This window comes from Manis javanica, chromosome 2 (genome assembly GCF_040802235.1).
Source record: "Manis javanica isolate MJ-LG chromosome 2, MJ_LKY, whole genome shotgun sequence".
In the NCBI taxonomy this organism is placed as follows: Eukaryota; Metazoa; Chordata; class Mammalia; order Pholidota; family Manidae; genus Manis; species Manis javanica.
This window is the reverse complement of record NC_133157.1, coordinates 208629359-208641564: the sequence shown is the minus strand read 5'-3', so window position 1 is coordinate 208641564 and position 12206 is coordinate 208629359. Positions and strand designations below refer to the sequence as shown.

The 12206-nt window shown below is 40.4% G+C and overlaps 1 long non-coding RNA gene across 1 annotated transcript; it reads left to right on the top strand.

The window, feature by feature from the left end:
* The first annotated feature begins 505 nt into the window (after window positions 1-505).
* On the top strand, window positions 506-9390 carry LOC140848027 (uncharacterized). Its single transcript, XR_012128474.1, has 3 exons — window positions 506-1509; window positions 3004-3136; window positions 3714-9390. It is a non-coding gene; the product is annotated as an uncharacterized lncRNA (long non-coding RNA).
* Window positions 9391-12206: the final 2816 nt, after the last annotated feature.

The following is a 12206-nucleotide window of genomic DNA, read 5'->3' as shown; positions in this document are numbered from 1 at the left end:
TCTCTATAGTTCAACATAGTCCCTAAATGTCCCTACTGTCAAGTGGCTTCACTCATTTACTTTCAAGCCTGATCCCTAGAGGCATTTAAGTTGGTAAACACTAAAGGAAGTGGTTATGTGCAGTCACTTTTCTCAAAAGGGAGTCTATGCTGAGGAAGGTATTTAAAAGAGTCACTAAACTATAGGACTGTCACAAGTTCAAGTTCAGAAACCATGCCTCATATAATTTCAGTGCTTCTCCTCTGGGAAGACTCAGAGATAAGTCTGGGAACACACTTGGCCAGTGTCCCTGCAACCTGCTGCCTTTAGGAAGCGATCCTTCACTCTACCATGGTAGCCTAACTGGACTTGGCCTGAGCATTATAAAAAGGGTAAGGAGAGAGGAATGTTTGCCAGACAGTGGACCAAAGCCATCCCTCCTCTTAGGCCATCCTCCTCTGCCCTAATGATGCCTGTTACAAAACACAGTAACAATAGGGTCTCTTTGCCAAGCCACATGCTCCTTCTGGTTATCAGATGGCCCTGCAGGACGGATACCTCATGCGGGTAAGATTAGGCGCTCACAGTCTTACACTAGCACCTTCATGCTTCGGTCTTAAGAAGAAATGCCATGACTTGTAAAAACACATTTTCCGGGCCAAACTGGTGTCCACTTGCCTGCCAACAATACGACCTTGGGCATGTCACTTAATCTGTTTCAGCTTCCATTTCTTCATCCACAAAATGTAGATAAAAATGTGACCTCAGGGAATACTCTGAAGACTAAATGCAATGATGTGTGTGTACACTTCCCTCTTCATCCATGTAGGCTGTAAAATAACTTCAAACCAGCTGTTGCAATATTTAAGTTAAATTAACCTCCACAACCCCAGCCCTCATCTTGTCATCATGAGAAGTTCCGACCTCCCCCAGGTCCCCACTTCCCTTCAGGCCTTTCCCAATCCAAATATTTTGCCCTGGTCTTGCGAAGAAAAGAGCTGCTCAGTCTTACACGCGGCTGGAGGACTTCAACGTGGCTGCAGCTGTTACTGTTTCAGGGTGAATGCCATCTGGCCTCCTTGGCGAGTTCACCCCACAGGCATCTCCCTGGGCTGCCACGCGTCGCCGATCCCCCATCATTCACACCAAGGAGGGGCCCAGCTCGGAGCAGCTGCTACCATCAGCAGGCGCCGGCCTGGGTGCAGAAGGAACGCTTGTTGAGACGAAGAGTCTCTCTCCCCTGGAGGTACGCTGCTAGGGAAGCCTTGCCTGCCGCTCCCACCTCTTGGGTGGGTTCTCGTATCGCAGACTTGCAGTCCACCAGCCACCGTCGCAGAAACACGCTCTCGGGCTCTCGGCCGTTCTCCCAAAGCCCACCGCCCATCTAGCGCGGCGGAGTCGGAAAGCATTTCCAAACTCAACAGCACGCTGTGACAGAACCATCCTCTCTTGTGATTCAAGCCCCCCAGGCCTCTGAAGGGAGGGAAAGACCCTCCCTCTCACACTCTGAAGCCATTCTCCTACGACTGGGTGAGTCTGTTCCATCCACGGGAAAACCACACCCCAAGGGAAGGCCCAGGACCAGTGCCTGGCACAGAGTGGGTGTCCTCGCCGCATGTCCTTGTAATCACAGCCACCCCTGCATTCCACTAGTGCCGCACACGTTTCAAACCACCCAAGAGTGACTTGAGACAGGCTAACATGGGGGCTATTTGCCCACTCAAGTTTGTGTTTTGTGGCTATTACATAGGAGAGGTGTGGCTATGGTGTCCTGACCTAAGGAAGATGGTAAAGTAGGTGAAGTAGGTATAGCAGGGGAGGGCCAGAGACTGGCTAAGAGCATGGATGCTGATCAACTAAGGCCGGGTCCCACTTATGCCATTCCCTGGACCTTGTGACCTTGGGCAAGTCACTTAATCTCCCTATGCCTTACTTTCCCCATTTGCAAGATGAGACTGACATGAGGCTTGTATAAATTAATATATGTAAAGCCCTTAGAATAGTCCCTGCCATCCAAAAAGTACTAAGTAAGTGATATATATATATATATATATATATTTTTGGGAGGGGGTGGGGGAGAATTCCTGACATCCTTTTCCTCCAATCCCTAGCTTGCATATGATGTAGAAACTTCCATTGAGAAGTGCTAACATGTCCCTTTGAAAATGGGAAAGAGGGAACTTCAGACGCTGCAATCAGCTGAGAAGACATGGCTTCCCAAATTATAGGCAGTCCTCATTTTTACATTGCACCAAAGCCAAAAATACGTTGTCCATTTTGATGTCTGCCTGTAGTTTTGAAATACATTCTTGGCTGCTTGTTAATAAGAGGGAAGTTTCTGTGACTACTGAAATTGAAGGAGACCCAAACCAGATCAGCAGGCGCTTGCCTGGGTGCAGAAAGAAAGCTTGTGAGCACCAGGAGAGTCTTTCTCATCCAGTACGAGGCTCCACTGAAAGAGAGTCAGAGAAGAGTCAGGTAAATGAGGGACAAAATGCCAGATTGAATACAGATAAAGCTGATGCAGAAATGCAGCTTACACATACAGCTACACTGTTTCCTTCTGTTAAGCCCCGGAACTAGGACTGGGCAGATGCCTTCATGGCAATTCTGCTCTACCTCAGATCTCCTTCCTCCAGGATACGGCGTTTGCTGCTAAGATCACATGAGAGCCCAAAGGAAACAAGAAATTGGGGCGGGGGTGGGGATGGGTGTTGGCAGCATTCTGGCAGTCAGCTCCCAAAGACAAGGGAGCTATGCAATGCCCCGTTTCTCTTCCAAAATCACCAATAAAATACCACCCCTCCATCCCCAGGTAGAGTGTCTAAGAGAGAAGGAAAGACGCTAATTGATGTCCCTCCATGTGGAGACATGAATGGGAACAGTGTTCTTCCCAACGGTGACATTCATGTGTGACTCTTCCCCTTTCCAGCCACGGGAGCTCAGCCACATGATTTAACCTTGCTGAACCTCATGACACTTCCAATGACACAAACAGCTTCCACTTCACTTTTTGTTTCTCAGGTCCTCTCTGCCTCTGAAGGGGTCAGAGGCTCCTCAGTTTCCACAAATCCTCACAAAGGCCAGTGTTTCCCAGGCCCCTCTTCTCTTGGCTCTCTTCTTGCTCTGGACAGGCTTTCTGGATGGCCGTAAAAGTGTGAGTGGTTTCATGAAGCATTTATATTTCTTGTCCCATTTCTTGCCGCTGAATGTCAGGCTCATGTGTCTCAGTGAGTATCTCGCCTTCCCTGTCCCCTCTGCTTCTCATGAGGGCCTCAGATTTACCTCTGCGTTTCCAAGTCTCAAGACAGTGACACAGAGTAGACACTCAAAAGAAAAAATGGAGAAAGGTGACTGAAAGGATGCAACAGAGAAGGAAGGAGCAACGCAGATAGGGAAGAAGAAAGGGGAGTGGGAAGGGAAGCAAAGAAACCCAAAGTGCATTGTCTTCACTAGTAATGGAAAGGCGGAAGCATATATATGATATTCAGGCATGGTGCCAGTATGTAATGGCTTTCTGATCTTGGGACAGCTCCTTAAGCTTCTGAACTTCTATTTTCTCATCTATAAAAATGAGGTTATTCAATACATTACTATTTCAATGTATTGGTTTTAGAAGTAATCAAGCTAATGTTTGTGGAAGTGCCTAGTACATGTAATAAGCACTCAATAAATGTTAGTTTAATGTAGGTATAAGTCATCAATGTTCTGTCAACTGCTGCATTTTTTTAAAGGCTTCATTAGACTGCACCCCGGTCTTGAAAACCCTGAAACCAATGAAGATGCATGGATGGGTCCACAACAGTCACCATACAGAGGTGTTCAGCTGGGACTCTTCCTACAAAACCACATCGAACATATGAGTGTGGGCTGGCTCCAGTCTCTCGTCCGGTGAGTGGGGCACCACACACTCAGTGCTGCAATCACAGGGCCAGCGGTGCAGTGGAGCAGCTCAGTGCTTACCTGATATCTTGACAATTATAAAGTGAGAAATGTAGTCCTTAATAGCTTCTGAAAATTCTACGGCACAATGAGGATGCTAGAGATCACGTCAGTATAGCTACCAAAACAGTTTCCCTTTCATGATTGAAAAAAAAATTAACTTCTTGATCTGATTTCCCCATTAAAATTCTCTGCAATAGAATGAGTTTCCGAATCTCTCCCATTACTGTGAGTCTTGGATGCCAAAGCCTGGAATCTGGCTTGGAGATAGGAAAGAATACAACCAGGAATCAGGCGCCCCGCCTCCTGTGCTGTCTTCCCCTCATTTGCAAACTAGTCTGGTGGGAAGCAGAAGCCCTCAGTATTACATGTTACCTTCAAAACAGACAAAGGGTATAACCCCCAGCCTTCATTCTAAAGAGGATATTGTGTCTGAGCTCCTGGAAGACAAAATTGCCTTAATATCTTGGAATCCTCACTTAGTCCCAAGACTAGTGACCAACACATTAGGTGTAGGTTGCTGTCTGATAAAAGCATGAAAGAAATATCAAATAAAGACTTGGAGAAATAACAGAATGAATAGCTGATTGAGTAATAATAAATAAATGAAAGAATTTGGAGGGGAGGAGAAATGCTCAATAGGGCTTTTTGAAGTTCCTGAAGACTTACAGAAGCATCTAAGCCTTGGTGTACAAATTCAGGAACTAGATTTTATCTGGAATGATGGTATGAGATTCTCAGGGTTTTAACCCATTTAACTTGATTCATAGATCAGTGACTAATTAATCAGAATGTCAAACTGCTAATTTACTATGAGAAATCTTAACTTTTGGCATACAAAGTTGCTTAGCCCGATTTCCAACTCACAGGAGGCACACAATATTATTTATTGACTATTCATAATATTTAGTCAATTCAACAAATATTTAATGAGTGCCCACTGTGAGGCAGGCCCTGAACTTAGCATGGAGGATAAGTGGTGAGCAAATGTATTAGGTGAGGCCATCGGGCAAGCTTCTCCAAAGGGAAAGCCTGTATGAGAAACTTCATTAAAATGGAAAGGTTGCTTGTTACATATAAAATCAAAGAAAATTGAACTTGATGATCTTAATGGGAAATGTCCCCTAAATCTGATGGGCTGATATTTACATTTTTCTAGTCTCCTTGACCTACTGTGTCACTTTAAGAGATGGTACTTGGATCATGAATGTAATATTTCATCCTGGCTGTGCTCTTTCTCTGGGATCTCTTTTCACTTCAAGCAGAATGCTGCATAGCATCTGCTCATTTTACTCATCTCTGCATCTTCTGAAACATCAGTGCAGTATCTGGTGTCTACTGAACATCAGCAGATCATGAAAAACTACAAAACAGAGGCCATATATTCAGAGCCAGGGATGCATATGCTCTTAAGTGTGGAAGGATTTATAAAGATAACAGCATCATTGAAATCTCAACTGTTAGTATAGTGGGAAAAAAACAGGCATAGAGCTACTGAAACCAGACATGTAAAGTGGGGACCAGAATGAACTGCGATTCACAAAGAAATGAAATGCTAAATAAGACAATTATACAATAACTAAGACAATAAGACAATACATACTTGTATCTACATCAATATCAATTTCTATATGTGCAGTAGTTTGTGAGGGCCGCTCTAACAATACCCTACAAATGAAGTGATTTATGCAACAGAAACTTATTGTCTCACAGTTCTGGAGACTGTAAGTCCAAAATCGAGATGTTGGCAGGGTTGGTTCCTTCTGAGGGCTGTCGGGGGTATCTGTCTGTGCCCCTCTCCCCTTGCTTCGGGTATTTGTTGGCAATCTTTGGGCTGCCGTGGCTTATAGGAGCGTCATCAGCCCTCACTGTTCTCAAGATGACGCTTTCATCTCATCTTCATATGGCTTTCTCCCTGTCTGTCTCTGGGTTCAAATTTCCCCCTTTTTATAAGGACACCAGTCATTTGGGTTAAGGCTCACCCTAATGACTTCATTTGATTATCTCTATAAAGACAGGTTTTCCAAAGCAAGGTCATATTCCAAGGTACTGGAGGTTAGGATTCCATGATAACTTTTTCAGGGGATATAATTCATCCCACAACAATATGTTTGTCATTCATAGAAAATTTCTGCACAAGTATTCAAGAAAATATCAACAGTGATAACCCCAAAGGAGTTGGACTGAAGGAGAGGATTTTTATTTTTTGCTTTCTACTTTTCAATACTATTTGAAAATTTAACTATGAACATATATTATTTTCCTGGTTAAAAAGTTATCATTTAGTGGCTAATTGAGTCTTTCTTCATTATGTCATTAGAAACAGGCAACAGAGCATTTAAGAGGAAACACATTTCATGTGTGAAACACATACTTCAGGATTTGGATAAGTAGGAGAAAATCTAGATTCTGCTTCCAGTGAACATAGTGCTTTACTAACCCAGATAATCGAGGTTGTAAACTGCCTGGACCTGGACTAGTTTAATCCCATTTTGGACACAATGCCCAGTATGTTTCTGGCCTTCTACCTAGGCAAAAGGCAGTATCTGTGACCCATTTTTGAGTCACTACAGTTTATGGGCTAATATCAAGCATCTCCTCTGTTCTTAAAAAGTGGATTAATGTGGAATTTGCTGTCTGTGCTCTAATCCCTTAAAAGGGCTACAATTACAGAGCCAAGCAAGGCCATGGGAGGCAAAGCTCATTGTTGCTGTTTGTACGCTTGCCAGTTTTCTCTGAGTGGTTCCCCTGTGCCATGCCTGTAAGGCCACAAGTGTGCATCCCATGGGGCCCAGCCAAGGCACTTCTGTTCAAGGCCAACACCACACAAAATTTATTTCAGCTGTCGCACAACTCAGTTTTTGAGAAGAATCAACTAATGGAAACTTTTGATTTCAGTGTCACTATGTGATTGCTGCAAGAGCAGACTTTAATGTAAACCTAGAGAGGACCTATTTAATTCATCAGTCAACAGCAGTTTTTATTTTCTCTATGGTTTTGCTAAGTGCCTGATTTAGGGCAGCATGTGAGTGCATGATTAGTAACATGAGGTTCAGAATCAGAAAGACTTTGATCTGAGTACTAACTCCATCAAATATTTAAGATTGAACCACATGATATTTTCAGTATTCAATCATTCTGCAATGTAACTCAAGGCAGTGAGCAGGTGTAGTCACACTGCCATAATAGAATACTCTGCTGGCTGGCGCAAACAACAAACATTTATTTCTCATAGTTCTGGAAGCTATAAAGTCCCAGATCAAGGCACTGGCAGATCCAGTATCTGTTGCACACAGACATGTCATTGTATCCTCACGTAGCAGACAGTAGGGAGAGGGGATGCACACTCTCTCATGTCTCTTCCTAAAAGGGAACTAATTCCACTCATGAGGGCTCCACCCTTGTGACCTAATCACTTCCCAAAATCCTCACCTCCTAATACCATCACACTGGGGATCGGATTTCAACATACTGAATGAATTTTGGGTGAATACAAATATTCAGTCCATGGCAAGCATTTTTCTACAGTGAAGTCTTGAATGGTGTCTTTGTTCCTAAGTATCCCAGGCATGATTTACAACTCATACAACATGTGGGACAAAGTCCATGATCCCTGCTCCAACATTTCACTGCTAATCTGTTAGATTTTTATCCAGGTTCACACCAAGACATGTGGGCACTCTCAGAAGCTAACAGTCAGGTGTTATTTCAAACTAAGCTTCAATACTTATTTAGTTCAGAAGTAACAAATTTTTTTTTCAATAAAATTTATACTGAAATCAATTCACCTACTAATTCAAATTCACTTACCAAAGCACTAAATAATTTGGTGATATCATTTTCTTTTCTCTGCAGTTCTTTTTTCTCTTTTCTTTTCTTTTGATACTTAAAATATGAGACACCTTCTTGAGAGTCATATTTATGTGCAAAATTTAGATAATAAAATTCTGGGACACAGCACTCTATCATACATTATACATTTTTAGAATTTCAACAGACTTTCAGCTCTGTCTGGACATCTGAGTCACAACACTCAAAAGAGACAGGTAGGTGATAACAAGGAAGCCTCTTCTTTTTTTCCATTTGAGGAAGCTTTCTATTTTGTCAGGAGAAGAACTTATCAAGCCTCACAAGTTTCATGTGGTAGAAACCTCAGACACCATAGTTCTGATTTACTCAGGATGCTTTACCCTCCCTCACTTCCAGTCTCTGACTGGATTCTAACGTGCTCCCTTTCTGGTATGATCCTTTAAAATGATTAAGCTCTCAGAGAGATCTAAGGCATCCCCGTTCAGTAAAACAATAGAGCTTTAGTAAAACAAAGGGATTTAAGACTACTGTCCTACAGCCATCTCAGCAGAAGCTTAAGGGAAAGAAGATATTACTATAAAGGTGTTTGTAAAGGTAGCTTTTGTCTAATGTAGTGAATCCCAATAAGATTCCCAGGAGACTCATAGAGTTTTTAAGAAAAATGAATTGGCAGAAATAGCAACAACTTGGATTGAAAGGAAAAGACACAAACATAATGTAAAGAAGTCTTTAGAACCCCTGAAAAAGCCACAAACCTGAAAACATGTTTACACTTCATGAAAGAAGGATAACTCAAAGGGTAGACAGAGGGCCCAGAAAGTGCAGCCAAGGGTTAGGAGGAATTATTCCCAAATTTTTAGTCCTGCTCAATGAACTACCAACTGGTGCCCTACTGACTCTCAGAACTGCTATGACCTTATGACTTCTATATGCCTCCCATTTCTTCCTTTTTTGAACAGGAACATCTATAGCAACTGTCCCACAGGAGTCCCACCATTGAATATTGGGTGTGGGGAGAAGACAAGTTAGCTCTTTACTTCACAGATCTTCAGCTGGAAAGGAAATGTACTTAAGGAACATCCTAGAAGCCTCATTCACACCTGGATCATCTAAATAATGAAGAGACTCAGGCCTTTGAGCTGATGCTGTTATAGGATAAAACTTTTGGTGGCCTCAGAAAGGGCTGAGTGTGTCTTTTACATGTGTGAGAGTTGTAAATCACTGGGAACCAGAGAAAAGACAGTAGTTGTCAAGCTTCAACAAATGATTCCCACCCCTGATATTCACGCATTTATGAAATCCTTCCCAAACTGGGTAAGGTTGGCTTGTGTAGCCCATAGAATAAGGCATAAATGATGGAAGATAATTTCTGAGGCTAGGTCACAAAAGACATTGTGACTTTCAACTGGCTCTGGCTTAATTCACTCATTCTTCTTAAGTGCACATGGAACAAACGATGCACAGGAGAGACTCTCTGTTAGGCAACAAAACAAGTCTCAGTAAATTTTCAAAGATTGAAATGATGAGAAATAGCTTCCCAATGACAATGGGATGAAATCAGAAATGAAATCAGAAGGAAATCTGGAAAATTCACAAATACATGGAAACTAAACAACATATTATGAAACAACCAAGAAGTCAAAGAAGAAATAAACTAGAAAATACTTTGAGATAAAAGAAACCAAAAACACAACATACCAAAATTTATGGAATGCAGTGAAAGAAATGCTCAAAGGGAAATTTATAGCTAAAAATGACTACATTAAAAGAAGATCTTAAATCAATACCCTAGCCTTTTACCTCAAGAAACTAAAAAAGAAAAGTCAAGTAAGGCCAAAACAAACAGAAGGAAGGAAATAATAAAGATTAGAGATAAACAAAACCAGAAGTTGGTTCTTTCACAAAATCAACAAAAATGATAAACCTTAACCTAGACTTATCAGGAAAAAGGGAGATAATATTCAAATTCCTAAACTTAGGCATGAAAGCAGGGACATTAAAACTGTGCCAACATAAATAAAAAGATAAGAAGAAATTACATAATCTGAATGATATGGATAAATCCCAGAAACACACAAACTACCAAACAGACTCAGAAAATTAAAAATTAGAATAGATCTGTAATAAAGAGATTGAATCAGTAATCAAAAACTTTTCAACAAAAATTCCAATTCCAGATGACTTCACTGGTGAATTTTACCAAACATCTAAAGAAGAATTAATGTCAATCCTTCCAAAACCCTCCCAAATCATAGGGGTGGAAGAAACACTTCTTTCCTTATTGTATGATGCTGCTATTAACCTGATGCCAAAGCCAGACAAAGACACAACAACAAAACTACAGACTAATACCCACTATCAATTTAGATGCAAAAATCCTCAACAAAATACTAGCAAACCAAATCCAGCAGCACATTAAAATGATTGTAGAACATCACCAAATGGGAATGCAAGTTTTAATGCCCCAAAATCAATTAATGTACTTTTAATAATAAAAACCACATAATCATTTCAAAAAATGAAGAAAATAATTTGACAAAATCCAACATTATTTCATGAGAAAAACATTCAACTAACCAGGAGTAGAAGGGAACTTTGTCATCGTAACAAAGGGCATCTACAAGAAATCCACAGCTATGGTACTTAGTCCACAAAGAAGCTATTAATACTCATAACCTAGTTCAGCAAAGTTGCAAAACACAATATCAGCATACAAAATCCATTTTTATATTCTTTCTTATTTTTTTGCCTGCATACTATTTGTACAGTTATCTCTTCATATGACAATAATTTTTACTATCATTTTCTATGGAGAGAAGAGAGCAATTCAAATGCATTTTTAAATGCCATTATATTATATTGAGCTGCATAATTGTTTAACAAAATTATCCCTATACAATACTATGTACAGTAACTTATGGATGAATATGTGTGGGAATTTTTCCAGGAATATTTAGGCTGCTTTGCTGTGATGTTAGCACTTTGTATATCACCTTTTTCTTGAGTTGCCATGCTTCATCAAGACAAGGTGCATCAGATATACTAAGATCAGTTCAATATATTGAAGGCACAAAAATGCAATGTGGGTGCATAAAATGCAACTCCATAATTTGTAATATTGCTTTAGATTTGTGCTGTATAAACATAGGAACTCTGATAAATTCTATTTTGCATTGTTTCTTATTTAACAAGTATATTAGTGGAGGAAAAAGTCAATGGGGAAGAAAAATCATTTAGACCAACAACCTGTAAGGGCAAGAGATAAAAAAAAAAAAAAAGAGCATTATTAACCTACTCAGTGCATGTAAAGACTATGGGACTCAAAGAAGAGAAATAATAACAATAAATTCATTAAGAAGAGGCATAAATACATATTCACCCTTTAATCCAATTATCCAATTTCTGACCATTTATTCTATAAAAATAATCCAGAAGAAGAAAGATGTTGTTTGCATGAAAATGCTTACTTTAACTTATAAATGAAAAAAAAAGGAAAAAAGATAAAAGCTATAATCAACTTAAAAGCCTAATGGGAGGTAGAGTGACTTAAAAAGTACTCCAATGCAATTATGTGCAATGATGTAACAAGTGGGAGATACAGGCCTGCAGAGTGTAGAAAATATGATACAGTGTTAAATGAAATAAAGCAGATGCAACATAAACAGTATGACTGTAAATGTGTGAAAATGCTTCTGTCCCGGATTTGGGGGGGTTAGCACAGGACAGTAACTATTTCATATTAGGCCGAGCAGCCTCATGGAAAAGTGTCCACTTGTTAATATGAATAATCATTTATAACACCCCCTTTCATTCTCAAGAGGGTCCCAGAAAGCACATAAATTGTATGGTCATCATCCTATGGGAAGAAACTTTACCCTAAGAGAGGATCAAGCCCATTAGACCCGACAATGATTATCAGTCATCTGAACGGGGAAATGGAAACTTTGAGCAAGAGGAGGGAGGCTTCTCAAATTGTCTTTCAGTCTGTACCTCACTCCATCTCCTAAACTGCTGAGGATATTGAACAAATTAAATTAAAATTTGAAGGTTAGAAATGTTTTCCTCTAATAAATTGAGATCACAAGAAGAGTTATGTTTTTGCTGTAACAGAGCAGAGCACAAGAGCGTGGAAGGGACGTTTTACCCATTTCCATGATGAGTCTTGCAGCAAGGAGTAGATATGCCAGAGGCCAGCTGACCAGGAATGGAAAACCAGCAGAGAGAACATCAGATATAAAGTTATGTTCGAGGTAAGGGAGTCAGGGCAAAAAATAAATCGGTACCTAGGGATGCTTAAGCTTTTGTTTGAACTTGCATTTCTGTTTTAATGTGTTCCTGTGGAAAAGGACAAGAGCATTAAGTGCAGAAGCCAAAAACAGCTGTTTTAACATAAGGGGATTATGTCTTGTTCCCTTTATCTAAAAAATTTTAAGTGATTATTAATTTGTGACTTTGTCATAATAATACCTTTCTCT